The following is a 25,641-nucleotide window of genomic DNA, read 5'->3' on the forward strand; positions in this document are numbered from 1 at the left end:
AATACACACTTCGCTTGGATTGTGTGTAAAAAGCGAGATAATGCGAAGATACATGTTACATTAGTAGTTTAAGGGGATTAGGACTCCGCTCTAAAGAGTTATATTATTTACTTATGAAAATACGAATAATTGTATTCTACAAAAAGCATCATGCGCAAAATATTAAACCAAGAACTAATGAAAATTAACAAAATCGATCCTAATTGTTAATATTAAAGATGGTTTTAGACCGGCACTTATGAAGGACAAAATTATATTTTATACCTGTAGATGTATTATTCCCAATATCAAGCTGATTAATACTAGTAATATCAGATATTTTTACAGGTGGAACATGAAAAACAAAAAATAAAGTATCATTTTGGAAATTGTCAAAAATTGGTGTACACGAGGGGTCGATCATTTGACCAAATCCTGTAACAAATTTGGAAAAAAATCCACAAATCCAAAATCCAAGAATTTCGCTCCCATAGATTTTGTATGACAAATCCACAATAAAAAAACCACGATTTTTTAAAAATCCAAAATCCTGTACACAAAAGTGGCAAATGTTCAACCCCTTGCGTGTACATGAAAATGTTTTAAATTAACATTCTCCCAAACAAATGAGGCTACCTGCGAAAAATTCTGAAAGGTAACGTTTAAGTAAGGAATTCTTTAGCGATTACTGGTCTTACTATGCAATCAATCATAAGGAACTGAAATTTAGTTAGACCATACTTTCACAGGTATAGGTAATATCAAAAATGATTTATGTAACACGTAGCCACTTAAGTAACCTTAAAAGTGCAGCTGCATGCACTAGTTCTGTAAGTCAATATTAATTAGATGTCTTATGTTTTTATTACTTTTAATTTATGCATTTTCCTTATATGTTTTTTTGTGCATCCATAAGTTATTTAAAACACATTAGACATTTGAAACATTAAAAAATGTGGATATATTTGAAAAATGTTTTGATTTGTTTAAGAATACGCTTATAATATTTTTCCATATCCTTCATAATATTTACTTAGAGCTTCTATTGCTTTTAATTTATTTATTCCTACTTTTCACTTCATTCAGTAAAATATTTCTCAAATAAACATACATAATATTATAATAACTTTCTTTCCAAATTGTTTAATTATTAAGCACGTAATTAAAGTTGATCATGCTTAAACTTCCGTAGAGGCCATCTTGGATTCCCCCATCCCCCCGCAATTTACTTTGAAATTATAATTCAATTTATCCGCGAACCAGATGTAATTATGTTGGTAAATAGTGTGTGAAATATTCCGACGTCTAGAGTAAAATAGTTCGCGATGACAATGAGAGAAATTTGTTTGTGGATCTGTTCCAAAATGGGATTATTAGAGGAGCGATGATCTCTGAGGCACGAGCGGCTCGCGTAACGGGCACGCGTCCCTTGGTTCCCAAGGTCCTCGTTCGTCGGCGCCACCATGTACCCGCGAAAGGAGGGGGGGGCGAGAGCGACGCGAGGAAAAGATCGAGAAAGGGGGGTAGCTAAATCTTCCTCCAGCGATTGTAGAACGGGGCGAAGCTTGTGTAACTTTTGGAACGATGCTAGAGCGCCGGCAACCGTCGGCCGTACAGTTGCTGCGTTTCCTTTTTGAATTATATCGGCTGTTTCGCGGGTCTATCGCGCGTGCTCTGCGGCTAAAAAGTTTTTTGACTTCTCGGTACGATTCGGTTCGCGTTCGGACTATTTAGGCCTAGGGAATTCTTTCTCAACGTCGGTCATCGGTCACCGCGTATTTATATTATTAGTTTTATTTATGACATTTACAACGGTTGACGCGAAAAGGTAGACGCGTTTTGCGAAATAACGCGTTCGTTCGGTCGAGTACGTCGAAATTAACTAAAATCGTCGCTTTTTTGGGGAAAGATCGAGGACGCGTTTTCGTCGAAATTTATCGCGTCTACGAGTCGAACCTGGATTATTTCCTTTCAACGGCAACATGGATTTTCTTCGGAAAGGTAAGCACGCGAAGTGTTGTGTTACCTTGCGAGAAAAGAAAGCTTCCTGTTTTGCATTTATTTTATATCGAAAAACACCACCCTCCCCTTCCCCCAATACGTATGAAGTGTTGCCCATTTTTTTCGTGTTGCATTTTGATACCCACTTGATATGCATGGTTTACTTTCGATATCCGTAGAAAATTGGAAAATCCGTTCGAATTTTTGGATATTCGATACGGCCACGAAAGTTCGTTCGAGTTTGACCTATAGTGAACGCTGCTTTTTTTAATGCTTTTTTCTTTTTATATCTCACGCATTCGGTATATATTACGTGATATTTTTGTGTGCTGTGCCGTGTTTATTTTCATTTATTCACGCATGTGATATTTTCGACACACTGTGATGATACGTTTAAGGGATGCTTGTGATTGAAAGAGTGAAACCACGCATCTACGCCCAAAGGGAATTAATCCCGTTCGCGTACGCGTTTAGCGTGTACGGTAACTTCCTGAACTTCAAAAGTGCCGATGTATCGTCTGCTTTAAGCGTAGGCGTTATTATTAAACGCGCCTATTTCTCGTTGTAACTGGCGGTCGAATTTGGCGGCGAAGGGAAAGAGGTATGACCGACGAAACGAGTTAAATCTACCCGTTCGGCGTCAATCCGGAACGCGTTGGTCCTACCTTCAACCGATAAACTATGAAAGACTCGCGTAAACCCCGGCTAAATACGTTAGAGCGTAGCGGTGGGCGCCTAAAGTTATTAAATAAACCCGACCATTTTACCAAAGCACGTTTATTTTGTAAGCTTATTTTTCGCGTCCCATTACGCCCCCTCCTACCCCCCTCGTAAGCTTCTTTATAGGAAGAAGACGAATAAGCTCGCCATTGGGTCCTCCCTGCTTCTCCACCAGAACGCCAAAAAAGTAAAACAAAATCATGGCAAAACGAGATTGAAAGAGTTGGGAAAATTTTTTCTTTCGTCGTCCCTATACCGCGCGGCCTGGCATACGAGAGTAACAACATCTGTTACGTAATTGGCTACGAAAGCTAATATGAATTACTTATGAGGTCGCGTAGCCGCTGCCAAAGCTGATAAATAACAAAAACAAGCCGTACCCTTGTTCGCCGAGGGTTTAAAAGCCCTTAGTAGAGGTTAATTAGGGTTTTCGTAACCCGGGTCGGTACGGCTCTTCGATTGATTTTGGCCGACATACCTCCGCTAACTTCCTATATGCGCTTTCTTTTTTCACCGTATCGGCTGGTGAAAATATGAACGGCGACTTTTTCTAATGGTTCTCCCCGACCACTAAACACCGACACTTTATGGCGTTATTTAAATCGCCGCGCTCTTAATTAAAAAAGTAAGGTGTTTCTTCAAACTGCCGATTTTTAACGAGTCTAGAACAACCCACACGTTACAAATTTATGGAACCGTTTCGCGGTAGGGCGAGTTTTATTTATAAAACATTCACCCCTGGATCCCTATACGATAATGTTCCGTTCTATACTTCCGCGTAATGCGGTGTAGCTACCTAATCGGATCTCTGATTTGTCTATAACGCTTGATAACCACCTGACGTTTAAAATAAAGTCACTGAAAAGGTCCATAGCCGAGTTATGTTTTTGCGGGTATTCCTTTTGTTTGTTGGCCACATATTGATTTAACATACAACATATATCCCTTTTCGCACAGCTTATTTTCAGCCTACTGTACTTTTCCCCCCATTAACTTTGTTTAAAGTTCCGAGCTAAAATGAGATCGCTTAAATATTTAAATAACTCCAGTAACATAACTTTAATAATTCGAAACTTTTTCTTTTTCGTATAACGATTTTTTCATTTGAGTTGGAAAACTGAAATACGATATAATTACGATATGGATTTTTACAAGTACCCATTTTTTTAATCATAGCTAAAGTATATTTAATCATTTCTTTAACTATAAAAAGGGTGTGGTTGTTTAGAAATTGTAACTGATTTAGCCATTTTCTATAGGACCTTTTCAATTTATAACCAGGAAGGTCATTTTAAGTTTTAATATATACAAATAATTGGTTTTGTTATTTGAGCTAAATTACGTTGCTGTGGCTGGTTGTTTAGACTCTCTAAAAGCCGCTGGTTAACATCAATCAGTGCACTAATTCCTTCAACCTTTAGGACTAAAAACCTTTTAATTTTCTAGTATGTACGAAATGGGCCATCTATAAGCACCTCGTACAGGCCCGTTCTGTTTATGTTAGCGCCTAGCTACTTTATCTGAAGAATGTTTGTCGTATATCTCACTTCGTTTATAAACATTGATTTTGTTCCGATATTCTACAGGCAAAACATAAATAAAATTGAAAGTCAGGTTATACTCACAACCGTCAGTCGTAACCTTAGTAAATAATAAATTTTATTGGATTCGAAATTCCGCGAATATTAATATTAATATTTCTACCCAAAGTTTTGCAAAAATATTTCCATTTCTATGGTTGCAACTGAGTTTAGTCGCCATTTTTATTACTTTTTCTTAAGAAATATTACGGAAATTTTAAACCTTTATAAGTCTTTTCCTTACGAATTGATAATTAGCTTTATTTCGAAACTCAAAATTAATTTTGGAAAATTAATTTCTAGTACAAATATTAATCGAAAAACAATTTTAATTTTGACAGTGTACGTTCTTATAGAATATTTCTGCAGGTCGGCTATTGTCTAAGATTTGTATAGTTGATGTAGATACCAATGTTCACTTCGCTGGTATGTAGATTATTACCGAGTTATTATAAACGCATTAATCATTTTCTCGTGTACCGGAAGCGGATCTTCCCACTGTTAAAATTTGAATGGAACATTTTCGCGCTGATAATTCACGCGAAATTGGAGCCACTCTGCGTAAACGGTGCTAATGTAGTTGGGCTTTTATTAAACATCGTATAAAAATAAGCGTACTCGCTTTATCATTCAAGCCCGGGCTCTCTTTTACATCGAAGAGAAAGTTAGTCAAAATAGACTTTAATAAATCTTTCGGCATGCTAGAGCGACTTTCGGGGAGCTCGGGTTAAACAGTAGCTCCGTGTCCAAAAAAAAAGATGAAAAAAGCGTTCCAGCATTCCGTATATCGGCCGCTATTAAAACGCGGGCTTCTTTATTTTTATACGTGTGGAGGCCCCCGCACCAGCTCATTCTCTCTCTTCGCGCATTCGTAAGCTTTATAGAAGAGAGAGCGAGTCTCCGAAACATAATTACTCCTTTCTCTCGCCTATATACTGTATCGCCGCTCGGAAGGAACTCCGCGCCCGTTATCACTTCGTAACGTGTCCCGGCTACCCTTCCACCATTCTAATAGAAAGTCCGCTATCAAAGAGCGTGGGCGTGAGTTTCGAAATAACTTCGAACGGCTGGTTTCGAGAGCGAAGAAGCTAAAAAAATCCTTTAAGCTACTGGGCGTTTTAAGCCCGCTAACATTTCAGCTTGAGCGAGTAGGTCATCATGCATGGATCGCCTTCGGAAGCCTTTCGCTTCATCGAAACTATCGCAATGAGAAAAAAGGAATAACCCAAAATTCGTGGCACCCCCCTTCCCCTCTTTAATGATTACCCTGGTATGGAAAATACAGCCGAACTAAAAACCAATATCCGAGGATCTTGTTTTAATTTCGTAGCAGCCCCTTCTATCTATAGTCGAAGCGGACGCTCAGTGGATGAGGCGGCTCAAGGGGTGACACCTAAGGTTCGGATACTTGTTAACCAATATGAAATGAGCCCAGTCAATTAAAAGTATTCGTCGCCGTAATAAGTTTCCCTCGGCGGGATTAATAAGTGTCGGCCTGGGTGCGTAGAAGCGGAACGTATCGCGTCGGACCCAACCAGCTGTCAGCTTGTGGTATAGGTACCCGAATTCGCCTCGGATTTTTATTCGAAATTTCGGGTTTTTTTCCGGTGGGCTCCCAAGAAGCGAAGGAATCTAGCCAATGATTACCCCGGGCTTAAGGCGACTTAAAATATGGCCGTCGCGGAAGGTGTCGTCGCGGCACCAAATTGAGAGAGATCGGGGAGGATCAGGGTGGTCACGAGGTGTATCCTCATTTATTTAATAGATATATATATATACATTGGGATGAGGTTAACCGTAAAATTGTTTTGATGAAATGCCGTGAAATTGGCCAAGGGTTATTAAATATTTGTACGCTCGCGTGACTTTGGAATTTATGGATGTTTATGGCTAGGCTTACGTGTAGCGGAATTTGGACGGCTCGCTCGAGTTATTATAATGGCTGTAGGCCTAGATTGATCACGCTGGACAGTGTCTCTGCCTAATGGAGTATATTTTCGGGCGCGCTAAAATATGAAATAGATATATTTAATTGTGTATTAGAGCATCTCCTGTACGTGGTAACTTATGTTGCAGTGAGTTTAAAAGTATTCCAAAATTCGTTTGATAATAAATAGATTAAACAGTCCTTTCCAAATGTAGTTCTTTCTGCGGTAATTAAATATATTCATTTATTGGAATAGTTCTTTTTATAAAATAACCTTGGTCATCTTGTTGAAATGTTGCCTCCCCGCTTCAGCTGTGGATCCGTTTTCTCTCCCACTGAAGAGTTTATGAACTCATTCTTGGGCATTGGCTGAACTATTCCAGGGCAATATTTCAACAAGCTGGGCAAGCGTAAAGACATTTTATAAAATCAACTATTAGCACGATGCGTATACGGTATTTGTCACATATTTTACACTCTACAGAAATTAAATTTAGATAGTTGTTCAACAACCTTAAAATCTGTATGAAATAGGTAACCTAAAATCTAGAAGGTTTACGAAATAATCTGTACATTTAAAATCAGTGATCAATCCCTCACCACATACTTTATGTTTGACAAACCTAAACATTGAACGTGTTAACCGGTATTCGATTTAATCTTTTCCGTCGTAGAAATAAATTTACTTCAAACGGTTACGGTAAGCGATCTGTTTCACAAATTTGAAATGCAAATGTATGGAGTATATATTGTTAGCGACTCGGTAGAAGTTCCTAAAGAAACGGGAGATAGAGAGTAACTCCATCCATTATGTTAATAATGAAATTCGTAAACAAATATTTTATTTTTGGTACGCGCCGATCCATTTCCATAACGACGACGACGGCGCTTTTGGATGCTAAAATTCATTTGTATTAATTCTCTCCACGTACGCCAAATATATATAACGAGAATCGTCTATACGAATGATATTCGGGGCGGAACCATCCGCTTTTGGGAGTTGGGAATGCGACGAAGTTAGGCGAGTTAACCCAATTAAGAGAATCCGAAATGGAGCTTCTCGATTTGTTGAACAAAATAATTCTGTTTAGATGAACGAAAAGGAGAGAAGCTAGCAATAAAGCGGCCGTTGAATATCCAATCTTTCTCCGCGGTAATAGAGTTTTCGGAAGCTTTTGTATCGCCCCCAACGAAATTCCGCTTTCCCCCCTACATATCTAGAATAGCCTTATTCTAGTTTAGACGAGATGAAGGCTAGGGCCATTTCCCATCGGCCTACTAGATAGGCAGCTTGCCGTTTTGCTAGTGCGCAGTAGCATCCTCCCGCCCGCTCGTGTCCCAAGAGTAATTAACCCTCTCTGACTCCTGGCTCGCTATTACCGGGGTGAAAGCGTGCCTTTTTCCATTGTATTTATTCTCTATCGGCTTTCGTGGTTTTGATGTTTGGCACCTTCATCGCGATATCCCCACCCTTCGTAAACGCGCCTTCCATATTCCTCCAGAGGCAGCCTAGTCAGACCCACTTCTCCGACGTGTATAAACAACCCAACCCGCCTACTAAACACGCCGATTGTACCCGCCAGCCCGGCTTTTCGTCTCGCTGCCAACTAGCTCCGGGTATCGAGTATAGAAGCGTGGGTGTGTGATGAAGTATGGTCTGCGCCCGTGTTGATGGAGAGTATAGGATGGGATGCCATCGGTCGGAGGGGGAGTTATTTTCGTTTTTCCAAGTCGCTTTTACCAGATTAATTAAACCGCACTCTTATAGATTGGACGCGATAGGGACGATACGCATTCGGACAAAAGGGATAGGACCGAACGGGGGGCGGAGTGGCTTTTTGGGCATATTTGCACTCCCCAGACGAATCGCGAACCGCGTGATTAATATTTGGCCATCCTCAGTTGTCCTTTGTTATCTCCCTTCATTATGAAAAACGGGGAAGTAAATTAAATGGTTTTAATTAACGCGTTAGAGTCCTGTTTTTTCCGCTCATTGGACACGTGAAAGATTGGCGAAAGTGGGAATATTTTACTTTCGGCGTTTGACGTTTATTGGTGTTTGTGTAGGTTCAATTGTTCAATTTATTCATGATAACACGTTTTCGTAAAGGGATAAAAATGTCAAATTAAATTAACAATAAATTGACTGTCTAATTGTATATCACAATACCAGACCTAACATAATAGATGATTTCTTTTCACCTGTTCTTGGACTAAAAGTGTACTCTTTTTACCCTAAAACGTTTTATTCGCCTGTTCTCGGACTAAAGGTGTACTCTTTTTACCCTAAAACGTTTTATTCGCCTGTTCTCGGACTAAAGGTGTACTCTTTTTACCCTAAAACGTTTTATTCGCCTGTTCTCGGACTAAAAGAGTCCCTTTTTTACCCTAAAACGTTTTATTCGCCTGTTCTCGGACTAAAAGAGTCCTTTTTACCCTAAAACGTTTTATTCGCCTGTTCTCGGACTAAAAGAGTCCTTTTTTACCCTAAAACGTTTTATTCGCCTGTTCTCGGACTAAAAGAGTCCTTTTTTACCCTAAAACGTTTTATTCGCCTGTTCTCGGACTAAAAGAGTCCTTTTTTAACCCTAAAACGTTTTATTCACCTGTTCTCGGACTAAAAGAGTCCTTTTTTACCCTAAAACGTTTTATTCGCCCGTTCTCGGACTAAACGTGTACTCTTTTTACCCTAAAACGTTTTATTCGCCTGTTCTCGGACTAAAGGTGTACTCTTTTTACCCTAAAACGTTTTATTCGCCTGTTCTCGGACTAAAAGAGTCCTTTTTACCCTAAAACGTTTTATTCGCCTGTTCTCGGACTAAAAGAGTCCTTTTTTACCCTAAAACGTTTTATTCGCCTGTTCTCGGACTAAAAGAGTCCTTTTTTACCCTAAAACGTTTTATTCGCCTGTTCTCGGACTAAAAGAGTCCTTTTTTAACCCTAAAACGTTTTATTCACCTGTTCTCGGACTAAAAGAGTCCTTTTTTACCCTAAAACGTTTTATTCGCCTGTTCTCGGACTAAAAGAGTCCTTTTTTACCCTAAAACGTTTTATTCGCCTGTTCTCGGACTAAAAGTGTACTCTTTTTACCCTAAAACGTTTTATTCGCCTGTTCTCGGACTAAAAGTGTACTCTTTTTACCCTAAAACGTTTTATTCGCCTGTTCTCGGACTAAAAGTGTACTCTTTTTACCCTAAAACGTTTTATTCGCCTGTTCTCGGACTAAAAGTGTACTCTTTTTACCCTAAAACGTTTTATTCGCCTGTTCTCGGACTAAAAGTGTACTCTTTTTACCCTAAAACGTTTTATTCGCCTGTTCTCGGACTAAAAGTGTACTCTTTTTACCCTAAAACGTTTTATTCGCCTGTTCTCGGACTACAAGAGTCCTTTTTTACCCTAAAACGTTTTATTCGCCTGTTCTCGGACTAAAAGAGTCCTTTTTTACCCTAAAACGTTTTATTCGCCTGTTCTCGGACTAAAAGAGTCCTTTTTTACCCTAAAACGTTTTATTCGCCTGTTCTCGGACTAAAAGAGTCCTTTTTTAACCCTAAAACGTTTTATTCGCCCGTTCTCGGACTAAACGTGTACTCTTTTTACCCTAAAACGTTTTATTCGCCTGTTCGGAGGATGAGCATTACTCCGCCCCACAAACTATTCGCTTGTTCCGGAGTATTAGGGCTACTCTTTTTACTCCTTCTGAAAAGGAGGTGTAAAGGAATAAATCGGATTTTGTCGTCTGTTAGCCAGAATTTATCCGCTGAAAAGGCCACAGGCAACTATTTTGTAAAAACGTTTTTACTCCGACTCAAACTATTCGTCACCACAGAATGGGAGTAAAATGACCTTATAACCTTACTCATCTTACCCTACTCCGATATCCCGGAACCAGCTAAAATAAACCGCCTTATATCTTAAATATCCGCGATAAAATTGTAACTCCGAACTTCAATTGCTCGGTTCATCTCTTGTCCCACACGCGAGATTCACTTTTGCGGTACCCCTAGAGACATCTAGTGTTAGTTCCTAAAGAAACATTTTTTTAGAGAGCGAAGAGAGTGCTAAAAGCTCGAAATCAACCATGAGAATCAATTTTTAATATTTTACGTCTAATTATAGACGACACAAAGATGGCATTTTTTATTCTGATTAATGATCTAGAACGATAAAAGTGGGTGACAAATTAAACTGTCGCAACCTTTTCTGGGGTAAAAGAGCGTTTTTCGCGTCCCAAAATATTATTTTCGTTAAAAAAATTCGAGATTAAACGGTTCAACCTTCATCCACTTAAAAAACGACAAACCACGAGAAAATCCTTGAGTCTCCCTGTTATACCAAACCTTGATATTTTTCTTCCGAGACTGGAATAATGGACTTTTATTTCGGAGCTAATCGAAACGGGCAGACTTTACCTTAGCCTTAACCTTCCACTTAAGAGTGCGCGACGATAAAGGCGGGAAAATTTTATTACGGAACATATTATGTAGTTTCGGTGAAGCACCTCGCGACAAAGACTAATGATAGGATTCAAATATTGATGGACAAAGGCCATGTTGGACACGGGGAGTTCCGGAGAACGAAAGGGGGGAAGAGAGGGTAAAGGGGGACGCGTTATTTGTCCAAGGCGCGCGAGATCGTCCGATTTTGTTCCGGCATAAACGTCCTCTTGACACGAGACAATTCCATCAAATCTACATAATCATTTCAAAGGGAAATGAAGGGCCCGTGTCAAGCTCGGCGCGGTTCGTTCGGAGCCTTCAAACCGGCCAGTTCGCGATGAAGCGGGGTCGCGCCTCTATTAATTCGAATCGGACGGAATCCTTCGGTAATTCGCCCTACTAAAACCTAGAAATGGGAGATTTATGTTAATCATTCGTTAAGGGAATTTATCCGCTCTCACTCTTCGTCTTAATAACCAGCGTACTTTTTCTCTATCGCTATCGCTATCTCCTCTTTGTGTAGTTCGTCTCAGTCTTCATTCCTTAATTACGCGTTAAATTTTGCATTTGGAAACTCATTTATTTTCGACGAGAAAAACCTTTTTCGCCTGGTATTTTTTGTTTGGCTCGTACAAATACGCCTTCGCAAATAAGAAGTAATTCTTTACCTTTAAGAAAATTAGAAGAAAAGTTTCCTCCACCTTTTTTTTTCTCTAAACGTTGCATCCGTAAAACCCTCTCCTCTCACACGCGAAATATCGCGCGTGTCAAAGGTCAACATGTCACCGCCTTATTTTTCCTCCGACGAACTTTCCGTCCCCCCCAATTGTGGTGTCTGCGGAGCCAAAAATTCTGGCATGTTGCACCCTTCCAGAAAATGATGGTTCTCTCTTAGTTTTTTTTTTGAGCGCCGGGTAAAAAGTAAAAAGAACGAAGACGAATTTCTTCGATGCCGCGCTGCGGTGGCAAAGGTTAAAGGTCCGGCACGGTTGAGGCCGAGTAAAGGCAACGAACCCCCAGACGTTCTATGTAGCTAGATAGAGAGAAAAAAATCATCATATATATATATATATACAAGGTAAAGTTTAGATAAAGATGAAGAAACTATAAGCGAAGACATCCAGACCGGTTTTTGTTTGGGAGGGAGTTGGGAGAACTTTATTATGATTTTTTTTTTTAACATACCCGGCGTAGTTTAATTCGTCGTTAAGAGGTGGCAGCATAATACGGAGCCGAACGAAAGTTGCTTTTTTTCGTTCACGAAGAGCGCGAGTGTCTCATGTTCCGCGTCTAGCCCCTCAGCTAGGGCCTTTCCCCCCTTAACCTTGCCAAAGGCCGAACGTGAAAGGCCCCTCTAACGCCGGAGGATTCGGACAGGGAGGGTAGCGTCATTTACAGGGGGTCCCTATATTTCTCAAGAGAGTTTTTTTACGTCAGAAATTTTCGCTAAAATAAAGCCTTCGGGAATTTAAAAGCGGGTTTTTAAATCGACGCCATCGGGACTGGGGGGTCACGCAACCGCGATCGTTTTACGGGAACACCTGCTTGTTCGGTCTCTCGAATTGGCAGCGGGTAGGAAGGCAACAGCAACACGGTCTCTGGAATGGTTCTGTGACGCGTTTTCGGCCTTTCACTACACTGCCAACGTAAAACGGACGCGACACTATCACGGTGGTGGTTTCTATAATGAAAATGGGGTTGGTGGCGCCGACTATCGGTTTGAATCGAAAATGTTTTCAGAGATTTGTCGTATTTTTGAAATAATAAAACGAATAGAACCCCTTTTGTTCGTTCGTTTATAAAGAACGGTGTTGGTTCTAAATGTTCCTCTTTAATTGATGAGGCTATGATGGATCTGCGACTTCGTTTGTGTCCAATCAGTCGCCTCAATGGCCCAAAACACGGGGATCGTCCGTCATTTTAAATGACAAGAAATGGCGATACGCCTAATAGCGAGGAATAATAAATTTCCAGCCACCTTGCGAGGTTTCCACGGGAAATTTCCAGTCATTCACACTTTCACCGAGATCGAAAGCTGGGTTTCTTTATTCTCATTCGTTAGGATGCGTTCTTTCTCGCAGAATTCGTGCGCGATATCTTTCTTAAAAAAATAATGTCAAAATAAGTTCATTCAGAAAGTTAATTAAAAATGATTTTTTTCCAAGATCTCGGCTGCATTTGAGACGCACGACTTTTCCATTTTTCTCCGCAACGGGTTAATTTTGATTTTGGCGTGTCCAACGGCATCCTTTTCTTGAAAATTCAATTAACGATACGCGCTTTGAGCTGACTCGTTTCCTATTCGTATTAATAAATTTACACTCCCTGGGAAAATACGTACACAATCCGAAAATCTAAGAGCTTATTTTGAAGGTATAAAAGTCGACTAAATGTTTAGTTCCTTTTGGATTTTTCTTTCGCATTTGAGATTCTCCAAAGCCCAATTGATAAACTCAGCGACATCGCTTTTGGTTGCGGAGTTAGCTCATTCTCCGGTATTCCCAAAAAAAACCCCAGCGAAAGTTAGTCTACCGGGAGCTTCAGTCAGCACATTTACGGTCAACTCTCAGTCAGCGGAGCCCAACCATCCAACTCCTTCGGACCCCGCCTCCCGGAAACCCCGAAAAAAAGGCCGAGACCCCCGCCTCTGACAGTGTACCAGTCAATGTATCTAAATCCGCTATACCCTATCGATATATATCGCTCGTATAAGAGCCTAGGTCCTTTCCCATGTCCGAAGGCCCGGTCCGATAAATCAGTTGGTCGTCCCCCCAACTCGCCTCTTTACCTCTATACCCATCACCATTCCGCCCCCCTCCCTTTTCTCGGGTTTGTTTTAGTAGCGAATAAACTTTACCTATACGACCTACAGGCTTACTTTGATTGAAAAACCGTGTTGAAAGGTTATCTGGCTTACAATCTATAAGATTTCCCCTCCTTAAACGTCAATCAAGGCGGCAGGGACTCGCGCAGGCTGAGATGTCCCCCTGTCCCTGCCCGCCACTACCTTTCTCTATTTTCTTCTACCACTACACTTTCTGGTTTTTTTTTATTCTCTTCACCGATTTGGTCATTGGTCGGTTTAGTCCCTCGGAGACTTTCGTCTTAGATTTAGCGTGATGTTGCGCTAAGCAAACTTTTTATTTCAGATGTAAAAAAACGTAAACGGGCTCTTATATGGGGCCATTTTATACCCACTCTAATAAATCACCGGTTAATGACGTAATCTGGGAAATATAGATATTTTTTTGAAATTTTTAATAGAAATAGAATTATAAATGTTAAACTTATTAATTACCAAGGTATAAATATAAAAATCAAACTGGAGAAACTCTCATTTTATAAATAAATATAATAATATAATAAAATAAAATTGTTTATACCATAAGAGTTTCCGCTGTTTGATTTTTATAGAAATAGAATTATTAAAGAACTCCATTTTGTTAAAAAGAACAAAATATCGTTATGGAAATACGCTTCCTATGATACACGACAAAGAATTGTTAGAGAAATATTTTATTGCCTTAAAAGCGTTTCTCATTATGCAAAAATATACAGCAAAGTACTATTTCAAGACCTTAAATGGTAATCAATACACTGTACTCTTAACGGTAAATTTTATGTATTTTGTTTTAAATACCATAATTTATTTCATACAAAATATTAGAATTTCATTTGTTTTTCCCATTGTTTTCTTTCGCAAAAAATGTCGGTTCTTTCGAATATTGAAAATGCGACCGTCCATCTGCATCCGAGTGAAAATCCTTTTTTGAAAGCAATTCCACTTGTTCGGCTCTTTTCTCTTCCGCAGTGTCGTCGAAACTTTGGGTTTTTTCTCACCTGGGCGAAAAAGGTTCCCTTTCTTCCAGCGGCGAATAAGAATGGGAATCTATACATGATTTTCTATTTATAATATCGAAAAGAGAGAGAGCGTTTTGAATGGAACTTTTTGATAAAGTTTAAAGCTTTCAACACCCCTTCTTCTCCCAACAGCGCCCTTAACAGGACTGATAATATTTGGCGCCTTTTTGAAAGGATTTGGCCGAGGATGCGGGTTACCTTGGAAAAAGCTCGAGCGAATCCGGGAAGAGAAAAAAATAATTTCGGGAGTGTGGAAATGGAAAAATCTCTCTTTCACATTTTTCAAATTTCTTTTGTTCTTGCCCACAACGCCGCCGCCAACGTTGACTTTCAACGTATTCACCCGCACGTTTCGAATTTCCCATCCAAGAAATTCACTTTTTTTATTATTTTTCGGACACCTACATTTACTCTCACTCTCTCGTTTTCCTCCAAAAAAATAAACTTTTTTCCCCCTTTTCCCCCCTTTATTTATCTCTCACTCACTTCAACTCTAGCGGCGGTACTGACGCTAAAAAAATATTTCCATATTTTTCCCTTTTCCCCCCAGTCCGTATATTGCCCTTCGATTCTTAAGTGTGATATATTTATATTTTGTCTCTCGCCATTTCTGCCTTCCTTTCCATCCTCCTTCGCGGGACGTCGCGACTTCGTAACGCGTACGTGTCGCCTTCCAGCGACGTTTCAGTTCGGGAGATTTCGGAAGGCGAAAACGGACGCGTTATGGATTTGTAAATGGGCGAAAATGGGGTTTCTCCCCGCTTTGCCAAAAATCGAGACACTCTTTTCATTGTCGAGGCGGAGCCCTTCCTTTTTGCCTAACAGATTGCGCGTAACTCTTTGGCTCTCAACCTGCCATTTCGGTGGCAATGTTTCTATGATCGACGCGCGCTGCCTCCTTCCCCGCTTATTTTTGGGGCTTCGCGTACGGTCCCCTTTTCTCTCTATCTTCGGCTGTTTTCTGATTTTCGCCGCCCATAAAAATGCCTGGCTGCTGTGACAATTTTCCGGAAACGCCAATATGGAAAATAAAAGCCAATTCTTTCCTATATGGCAATATTCGTTCGCCTCTTCGTGATAAAATATGGCCTGCTAAAATATACGAATGGGGAGATTCTTGTGAAAATTGAAAAAACTATAATGTCCATAATGCTTCTATATTCAGTGTCTGAAAATATTGCTCTATTGATATTTTATTCGTAAATTAATAATAGGTCAATGCCAGAAATAATGCTTCAACCGTTTTGCACCTATGTTTGTCGACGAAGCCAAATACTAAGGGGCATTATTTATATTTTGGAAATCATAAGTTAGTTCTTAATATTAAAGGGAAACTTATTTTAAAATTGGTTTACTAACAAGCGCTACTACTAGTGGGCTTGGGCAGGTAGCCATTTTTATTTCCCAAACAATGTTTCGACCGTTTTGCACCTATGTTTTACAACGAAGCCAAATCTAAAGGGGCATTATTTATATATTTTTTAAATCCTAAGTTAGTTCTTAATATTAAAGGGAAACTTAATTGATAATTGGTCTGCTAACAAGCGCTACTACTAGTGGGCTTGGCCAGGTAGACATTTTTATTTCCGAAAGCTATAAAAAAATAATATAAAATATGATAATTCGTATTCAAAATTTCAATTTCTATGCTATATGTAATAAATTTCAGTAGAATATTAAGAAAATTAAAAATAAATATTTTAGATAATTTTTTTTCTGACCCTCGTGGGAGGTCGCCATTTAATAGGGTTCGCACACGACCTGAAAAAGTCAGGGAATTTGAAAATTATTCCAAAAGGTCAGGGAAAAGTCAAGGAATTTGAAAATGGTCCAAAAAGTAAGATAATTTTAAAATTACCTCAAAAAATCAGTCAAATAAATTTTTGAAAGATATATTAAAAATTTATAATAAATATTTTTCAAGATTTTTTCTCAAACCATTCATTTATTCTACAAAAATGGTCAGGGGAAATTTGGTCAGGGAAAACCTGGAAATGTCAGGGAATTTAATTCCGGAAATTTTGTACGAACCCTGTTTAAATTTGAAGGTAGATTGTGACCTGTCCCGCCTATACTGCCTGGCTAGGATTTGTTTAACCTGTTTGCCGAAATCTTAAATTCATTGATCCAATAAAAATATGGAATTTCCTAATCTCTTTTACAAAGTCCCAAAAGTGATTCGTACAAATGTTTATCTCGGAGTAATATCTCATAAAGTTATTTATACTCGTATAATAATAACGTTCATGGTGGAAGCTAAATTAATTAGGTTGTGGTTTTATCGTGGACTAACAAAATCAAAGTCAGTATACGCGGAAGCGTTTACAGTAGAGGCAGCGCAGTTAGAAATCCTATAACGACGGTTACTTTTCCCAACGTTTTCGTTCCATTAAGCTTTCTTGGTAAAACAGTGTGTCCAGTCTCCCTTCATCTTGGACTGAACTTTCGCCCCCCTCGCGATCCTTCCTCTTCAGTTTCCTTTTCTCTTTGGCTCATGCAAATTTTCCGGTCGCTAACTCTCGCATCGTGGAGCTAAATCTTCTTGCGGCGGGTGCGAAGGCAAACAATAGGCTGTGACCCAGCCAGAGATCGGCGCGGCGGCTAACTCCTAAATACGTTTAAGCCTAAATAATACGACGAAAGGAAGAGGCAGAGACAGGGAGGCGAGGATGCAGTTTTCGGGGAGAGGCGCGTTCCGTTGTTCGAGAGGAAACGCTGGCCCTGGTTTCTCGAATCCTAAAGAGTCGGAAAAGGAGGAGGTGGAGAGGACGTTGGAGTTGGACGAGAGAGACGGGAACTTTTCGCATGGCTTGCGAGCTTGATTCGAGTTCATTCTTCGCATTGAGAACCTCTTTACGCTCTCGTGAATCTCAACCCGCCGTCCAGAGAGTCACTGAGAGCCAGCGATTGTGAAAAGTGTCGAAATGAAAGCTAGGCCGACTCTTTCTAAATTGCTACAACGTTTTTTTTATTTTTAAAGTGGTCGATATTAAGCTAGCTTTTCGCCTTCCATACCGCTTCGAGAATCATACTAGCTTCATCTTCTCGAGAAGATAACTAGTAAAGAAAAAAATTAAGATTTTCCGTCGTCCGAATAATTATCCAAAGTCAAACCGTGAACGAAAAATATTAACTGCGAGAATTCTAGACATAGATTTTAGTTTTGTTTACTCTTAACCTTTCCCCATTTGAGTAATTTTTCGTCTTGGGAGTAGTCGTTGACCTTTCACTTTTTTACGAACACCGATTGTCGCGTAAAGAGTAGGAAGTTGTAATTCAAGGGGCGAGTAAATATTCGAGACATACACTCTTAAAACAAAGGGTGTTTTAATGGTATATTAAGGGTGTAATATCTGTAAAAAAACACTCTTTAATGTTAATTTAAACGATCTAAAGGGATTTTTATTGTCCCAAATTAAAAACTTGAAAAGGTGTATAAAGGGTGTTATATTACCACGTAAATTGAGTGATTTAACACCTCGTAAGGGTGTAGCTCCCTTAAGGCAGTAGTTTAGTACCCTAAAAGGAGTATTTTAACACTTTAAAGGGAGTATTGTAGCACCCTGAAGGGAGTCGTTTGGTACCCTAAAAGGAGTAGTCTTGTACCCTGAAGGGAATAGGTTTATACCACAAACTGTATAAAAAAGTAACCAAAACGGAGGACCTAAGCATCCCAAACAGTGTAAATAAACACCCTAGCAGGAAAACTGCTTTTTAATGTGTAGAATAACATCCTTTATAAACCTGTTAAGGTGTTAAATATGGGACAAGAAAGAAAGTCATCCGCCATCGATCTGCTAACAGTTCAAAGAATCAGATACGTCGAGCCTCGCATCGATATTCATTGCCATAGAAACCCCGACAGAAACCTTATAAAACCTACTCGTATTAAGTAAACAAGAAAATTGCGTTCGCGTATGTTAATCCGTAATTAAAAACCGGAAACATTTTTTCCTTCTATCATAAAAGCAAAAACGCTTTTTGGAGAGTAAACACGCCCGCTAATAAAAAGTCATTGTTGATGTCTGGCAAGCTGGCAAAAATCGAACCCGAAAAGCCTCGAAAGAAGAGAATAAATGGAAGCTCCCGGTTTCATTACGCGCGCCGGATAAATTCCTATTTTTCGGAGCGAGGCGTTTTAGTGGCTGGCCGAGATTAATAAAGCTCCCACCATCCTCCAGAGTGCGCCGTGGAATGACCGGGACTAGTTCTTAAAGAAGAGGAGAGCCGCCAAAGAATGAGCGTTAATAAGGCGCTGGTACGAGCTTATTAGGACAATGACTTACACGAGAACCAGCGAAAAAAGGAACGGAAAAATTATGATTTTGGAATATTTTTAATAACCCGCATTCTTGTATACGATCCTCCCCGTCGGGAACTTTAGCAATTTTCTCTTGAGAAAAATCGACTGCGATGGCGAAGAGAAAGACAGCGGCAAGAAGCGAGTGTCGCCTTGCATCCCTGAAGAGAAGTGTTATAATTATTATTTTTTTCGTACTGAGGGGAATCAAAATAGACAGGCGACAGAAAAAGCTAATGAAAGAAACTAGTCATTAGGCTTCGGGCTCGTCTCCTATTTCTCGCGAAACTTCTTCGCCGCCCCCTCCCCCCTACCGTGGAAAAAACTCCTTCAGCAACCTAGTTTGAAATGCAGAACCTTTCCCTTCGTACGCGTGCAATTTTTCGGGCCTCGGTCGCTTCTAGGTCCGCTTTGCTGTATCGAATTTCTCCCAGAATTAATCTTTTGACAAATACCAACGTTTCTGGCTTTCTTTCATCCCCCCCTTCTCGCTTAAATATTTCATTCCCCTCGATCGTCGCGGCCCCAACCGGCCATTTTGAGAGGTACAAAAAACCTCACCAAAATCACGGCGCGTTCGCGTATTTTTTTACATGTAAAAGAGAAATGAATACCCGGAAAGCATCAAAACGTTATTCATATTTTTTGGCTTTTCTCCCGAAGCCAAGGTTCCGCCTCACGCCTCTATTGTACTTTATTTTTGCTTTAGTTTGGAAGCTTTGATTTTGCGTGGCTTGAATACTGATTACGCTCGGTTACGGAGTCACTTGATGCTATCGCCGAAGCTACGAGGATGGATAGACTAGGCGAGTCTAGCTTTTCGTCATTTACGCCTTTGAGATATACTTTCAGGTGAACCCCAACTTAACGGGATCCGCGCGTGGTTGCGAGCGCCCTCGTACGGCCAACGTAATTTTGATAGCTTAAAAGGGAATGCGCTGCGTGGACGAATTTCGGTTAGTGATAACGTTTAAAGTGAAATCGAGACTTTACTGCGCTCGAGATTTGTTTAAAATCAGCGGTTTCTTGATTAAACAATTCGACGATGATGAAATTACTCGATGCTTTAAATTTTAAACGGTTCGTCTACACTAACAAGGGGAGTACTCGAGGTGTGTATTGCCGATTTGGTTCAAAGTCGGGCGTGATGTAGACCTATATGAGATATGAAATTTCAGAAAAGGAGACGTTGCATTACCCATTCGATTTGCCATGGCAACCGAATATATTTTTGACCACTTAAAACAACAATAAGATTTGTTCCTTATTTTACCCCCTTTCATTGTTCCAATTTACCCAAAGTTTATGAAAATTACCTAAATGTGGTCCAAATTACCCATTTCGTGATTTTGTTTTTAATTTTAGTTGGTAAGTACCATGTGAAACCGAGAAAATCCCATGCTTTTTTAAATGGAGATTTTTTTGTTTTAAGTGGTCATAAACATTTTCGGTTGCCATGGCAAATCGAATGGGTAGTGCAACGTCTCCTTTTGGGAAATTTCATATCTCATATAGGTCTACATCACGCCCGATTTTGAACAAAATCGGCAATAAACACCTCGGGTACTCTCCTTGTAAGAAATGGGAATTTATTGAAATATACGATTTAGCGTCTCCATCTCAACCAAGAAATGACCCTCGTCGCGCGAAGTGAATATCAAATGTAGAAATGAGCTTAAAGAAAGATTTTTAAGTCGAAGCCTCGTGTCTGGTTTCGTAAAGATTAGAAATCGTAGAAGCGATAAACCTAGATTGCACCACGTTATCCACCGCGAATAATCATCGGCAGATAGACTTTTATAGACCGCTCTCTCTTCGTGGAAGAAGATTAAGTTTGCCCAGGAATTGAAAAAGAAAACCGACCCGCTTATCGATTGACGGTTTGCCTTTAATTAGTCTTTTTTTTTACTCGCTGAGCACACACACACACCGACCGACTTTCTTTATCTTTATTTCTTTCTACACCAACTCGGCCCCTCTAACCCGTCTTCGCTTCGCAACCCAGTTGGCTAATTGTCAAATTAACTGTGTCATCGCTCGGTACGCCGCAAATTTCTTTATAAAGACTGCATTTTGACAGGGCGATCGTTCGGAAATAGGCCAAAATAGATTTAGCGCCTGTAGAAGTGTTCCAACCGCCGCTCAATAATGTCCAGGGAGAAGCTGACTTCCAGTAATTTAATTTTTGGCTACTTTAAAAATAGGACGTTACAAACGAATATATATAAAGTAATCCGATGGTTAAGGTGAATTATGAGCTTTACGTATTTACTAACGTAATATATGTCCTGTTTTTTGTTCAATAGTCTTTAGTGCGGGGTCCTTGACAAGGTGGGTGATGGAATGGTTTTCGGCCCGTTCGTTTTAGATAAGGATTTTATCCCAAATGATTTATTAGACTTTTCAAGTGGCATTTGGCCCGGCTACGTATGACAAATTTTGAGCTGATCCGCGCTCCCCAAAAACTGTAAGCGGGGAAAAAACCCTTATTCTTTAAAATTTTTGTTTCTGTAGATTTTTTTTTGTTCACGCTAGAACTCGTTCTTATATAATGGGTGCCCCCCCCCCTTCCTTGGTTCGCCCCACCCCCACGCTATCGTTTTGAAACGAAAATAAAAATGAGTAGAGAGGCCAGCCAGGTCTATATTTCTGGTTGTTTATGATGCTAAGAGCTCCTCGTTGGTATATATACGATGAGAGAAAAAAATCTTTTTATATCGGTTTACTTAGGCCCTTTCGGAACCATAGCTAGCTCCAGCCTCAAAAGTCTTTTAAAATAATGAAAAATGTCGTTTCGGGGTTGCCGTATATCTCTTTGGGATATTACTCTTCGGCCGAGAGAGTAAGCCGTATACTGTTTGCCAAAAATTGTAACGGGATAAAAAAAGGTTGTTAAACGTTTTGTCAGTCAAAACCTGATGGCGAAGTAGTAGACTCTTTTTTTATCCCGAGTTAATTTTTTTATTCATTCTTTAATTCTTTTATGTTTGAAGTATTTCGAATGTACTCTGTTATTTGAACGTACGCTTAGCGTATACTTTAGTTTTATTCGTGTTTTTTGATATTTGCTAGTTCATAAATAGTGAATTTTATTCCAAGTTGATAAAATTTAACGTACATTTTCTCACCTTCGCAAATTACATACCGTCTATACTCGCCTTTTTATTCTTTGGATTGTTTTCTAATGGAACTTTCGTAACAGACGATTCTGTGAAAAATGACGATAGAAATGAAACGATATGCCTCATGTTATAAAGAAGAGTATATGGGAGCTTGGAAATTGACCAAAAAAAATTCTAAAAGAAAAATCGGTCAGTTCTCAGAAAAGTATCGAAAATTGTGTAAAAGAAGAAAAATGTTGCTTTTTATAAATCGTCTCGCACAGTGCGGGCGGAATAGTTGCGCGCCTTCGCACGAGAGTTTAGATTAGTGTTCACGCGAAAAATAAAAGTACACGCCTCTCCCGCCTGGCCTGTTTTTTTTTCGGCGTAAAAATCGGTGGCTGTGCGTGCGGAAAAGGCGCGATGCTCGCTTTTCTAAGCGAAAGTTAGCATGAAAGGTTTCGTCGTGGCAATGAATGGTCCGAAATTCTCCGCAGACTCTCTTCGCTTTCTTTTGAATGGGAATTCGAATCTAGAACTCTGAATAATATATACGACCGCGTGGTACCTCGCCATACATATCGAAACCGCGCTTTCGAAGTATAGCTTATATATGTAAAGAAAAAAATGTTTGACACCCAATTACATATTGGAATCATTTTTCAGGGCTCGCTTTGAATCTTTATCGAAAGGCTCTCCCTTCTCCGCGTTTCTGATTCGTATTAAAACATTACTTCTTTCCTGGAAGTAGCGTATTCGCCGAACTCTTTCAGAGATCCATATCTCTTTTATGATAAATTATTCCTTATTTTATTCCCGATAAAACACGGCATATTCCATTTCCCTCGTTCGTTCTTTTTATATTCGCCAATAAACAGGGCATATTGTTAAGCGGTACTGGGTTACTCTGAAACAATACGCCTTTTGTATGTTATTCAAGCCATGTATTTGATTTAGAAATGATCCGTGTTTTATTTTCGTTTCGGTGACGTTTTTGTGGGGAATAAATAAATTAAGCTCGATAACAACAGATATATATCACACGACTTCCTTTTGTAAGTTCATCCGATTATTCAATAACTTTTTTTTTCTAATTTCGCAATCTTTGAATATGAATTTGATTTTTGATAAAGATATAAAATTAAATATGACGTTTTTTCAATATTAATTTGATTTTGATAGTGATATAAAATAACATTTGAAGATTTTTTTTCAATATTAAATCATGTATTTATTTACATTTAGGAAGAATGATTATGTTGCGACAATCGCCGGGCACGTTGAACGCCTTTCCCCCGTCTCGCGCGGGGGGAAAGACAAAACGGCACCGGCGTTTCATTTCCATCGCGTTAGGTGACGTAAATTTTAAGCAGCCAATGAAATACCGGGACTATTCGTTTTATTTGAAGCGGAGGAGCGTACTGGGGGGACCAACGGGTGGATTGAGAGAAAGGCTAAGAACCGTCTCGACATAGACATTCTCCCTAGGTATAAATAAATACATTCTTGATTAAATAGTTGATTTTATAAAATAAAAAGTGGTCTTGCCCAACTTGTTAAAATGTTGCTCTTACGTCACAAGACACGGCTTTATTAGTATATTTAGCGCGCGAGCGATTTGCACGCGCGCTAAAAAAACCTATATTCCTCGCGACTGTAGCGCGCGCTAGTAGGCTTGTGAAAGTAAGAGACTGTTTTTGAGAGCAACATTTTAACAAGTAGGCCACGTTAGTTTATAAAAAGAACTATTGCTTTTGATGCGGATATAAAATACCATTTGACTTTTTTTGAATATTAATTTTATTTTCATATTGGTATAAATTAAAATTGAGGTTTTCTCAATATTATATTGATTTTGATAATGGTATAAAATAAAATTTTGAGATTTTCTAAATATGGTTTTGATTTTGTTTTATATGTTTACTAGTTTTACTGATATCGGCAGATTTCCGAGGATAGCCAGAGTTCCTACACAGTACTGATGAGCCCCAAAGGGGCGAAACCGGTCTACTGTTGGAATCTCTGGCCTAAATTTTGACTTTTGATAATATTAAATTAATTTTGATAAAAATATAAAATATTTTTTTTTATTTTGAAACCAATATCTCAATCTTATTACAATGACGCTTAAAAAGTAAAAGTAATATTACATTTCGGGTTAATTCTAAATTTGGTTTTGGTTTAGCTAGAAACATTTCAACCTTAGAATAAAGGACTATATTTTGGAAATGAAAAAATATAAATTGAATTTAAAATTTCATCAAATTTGGTACACCTGAAACATGGCCGTTTCGAATCGATATTGTATCGAGGTGGGGAGTGGGTAATGGTCGTTTTCCATGATATTGGGACGTAGAGAAATGGGGCCAAAACGACGTTGGTAAATGTTTCAGTTGGTCTGCTGGCGTTTCTCCTCTGTTTTTTTCTGACTGGCGCAGATTCGATCGGAAATCTCCTCCTCTCTGAGCTTTATCTCCTCTGTATTTTTCCTTTTCACTTTCTGTCTCGCTTTCTTTAGAGAAGATGAAAAAAGGGAATCCAGTCGTGCCTCTTCGCCCCCCCCCCCCCGCGCTCGATTGGTACAATAAGCGGAAAGGGGGTGGGAAGAGATCTTGTATATATCTTTATATAGGGTCATGGGCATAAGAAAATGTACGACCACCGCCTTATTGGTTTGCGGTTTTCATCCCATTTTTTTATTCGTTTCCTTTTTTTGTTCGTCGACATTTTTTTTTCCTGATAGCTCTGTTTGGGCTGTCTTTAGGTTCATCTTCGCCCCTTTCCACCCAGTTTAAATTCTCTCCTCTCATTTTGTATTCGTCCTTTTGTGCCTTTTCGACGCCTGCTTTTCTTGGTCCTGTTTCTCTGAAAAAGATAGCTCTAATTGTTTATATTAGCTTCATAATTTTAATGGGACTTTTTCCTAAAAAATATATACTATTTACTTTCATTACTTTGGGTTGGTAGCCTTTTGTGGCCTATCAAATCTGTTAGTATATAGTCGCAAAAACTATATTCTTGTACCAAATATAGCTATAGAATTATCGATTACTGTAGTCACATTCAATTACAAAAATCCAAGCGCCTGGTTATAAAGAAAAATCTAATATTTTTCGTTTTTGTGTCAAGTGTCGGTTAATTTTAAAAGATATTTAAATTCTATTACATTTTAGTCGAATAAATTTGCGAATTCACTAGGAGTTATGAAAGGCGTAGAAATATAACCACTCTCAGAGACTTCGGTTATTCGAATCCCTTTTGTGAATAATTTTTTTTTCCATCGTCGAGAATGACATTTTAGCCATCCGCTCTGAGGGTATACGTCATCTATTTCAATTTTGATCTCTTCCTTTGACTAATGTTTTCTATTTTACCATACTCTTTTCAAAAAGTGTTTTTGCTTAACGTGGGAAAAAAGCCGTAAAATTCCTTCCCGCAGAATATTTCCAAATAAAATTTAAAAAAGAGAAGAAAGTGTTGAGGAAAAAACTAATATAAATTATTGCGCTTCGATTTAAAGAAATATAGTTCCCGCCTTTTCAAAAGTTCCCCTCAAAGGAAGAGAGATTCTCGAATTTATGAGGTTGTGATATAGAAAGTTGCGGGCCTTCCAATATTTCTTTTACTATCGCGAAATTTCTATATATTTTGTCGCTAAAGATAAAAATACAGATTGAAAAACACGCGAATACTTTGAATGAAAATGCTAATTTTTAACGCGAAATCGCGAATCTTT

At 39.1% G+C, this 25,641-nt stretch overlaps 1 protein-coding gene across 2 annotated transcripts in view; it reads left to right on the top strand.

The window, feature by feature from the left end:
• Positions 1-1,609: 1,609 nt before the first annotated feature.
• The window catches only part of LOC149932750 (irregular chiasm C-roughest protein-like), a 194,120-nt gene continuing 170,088 nt past the window's right edge, over positions 1,610-25,641 (top strand). For both annotated transcript variants that reach the window (XM_090155787.1, XM_090155791.1), the window contains exon 1: positions 1,610-1,980. The gene's annotated coding sequence lies outside the window, so the exon portion shown is untranslated. The remainder of the gene's footprint in view (positions 1,981-25,641) is intronic.

Source organism: Leiobunum rupestre, chromosome 8 (genome assembly GCF_980474605.1).
Source record: "Leiobunum rupestre chromosome 8, qqLeiRupe1.1.hap1, whole genome shotgun sequence".
Lineage (NCBI taxonomy): Eukaryota > Metazoa > Arthropoda > Arachnida > Opiliones > Sclerosomatidae > Leiobunum > Leiobunum rupestre.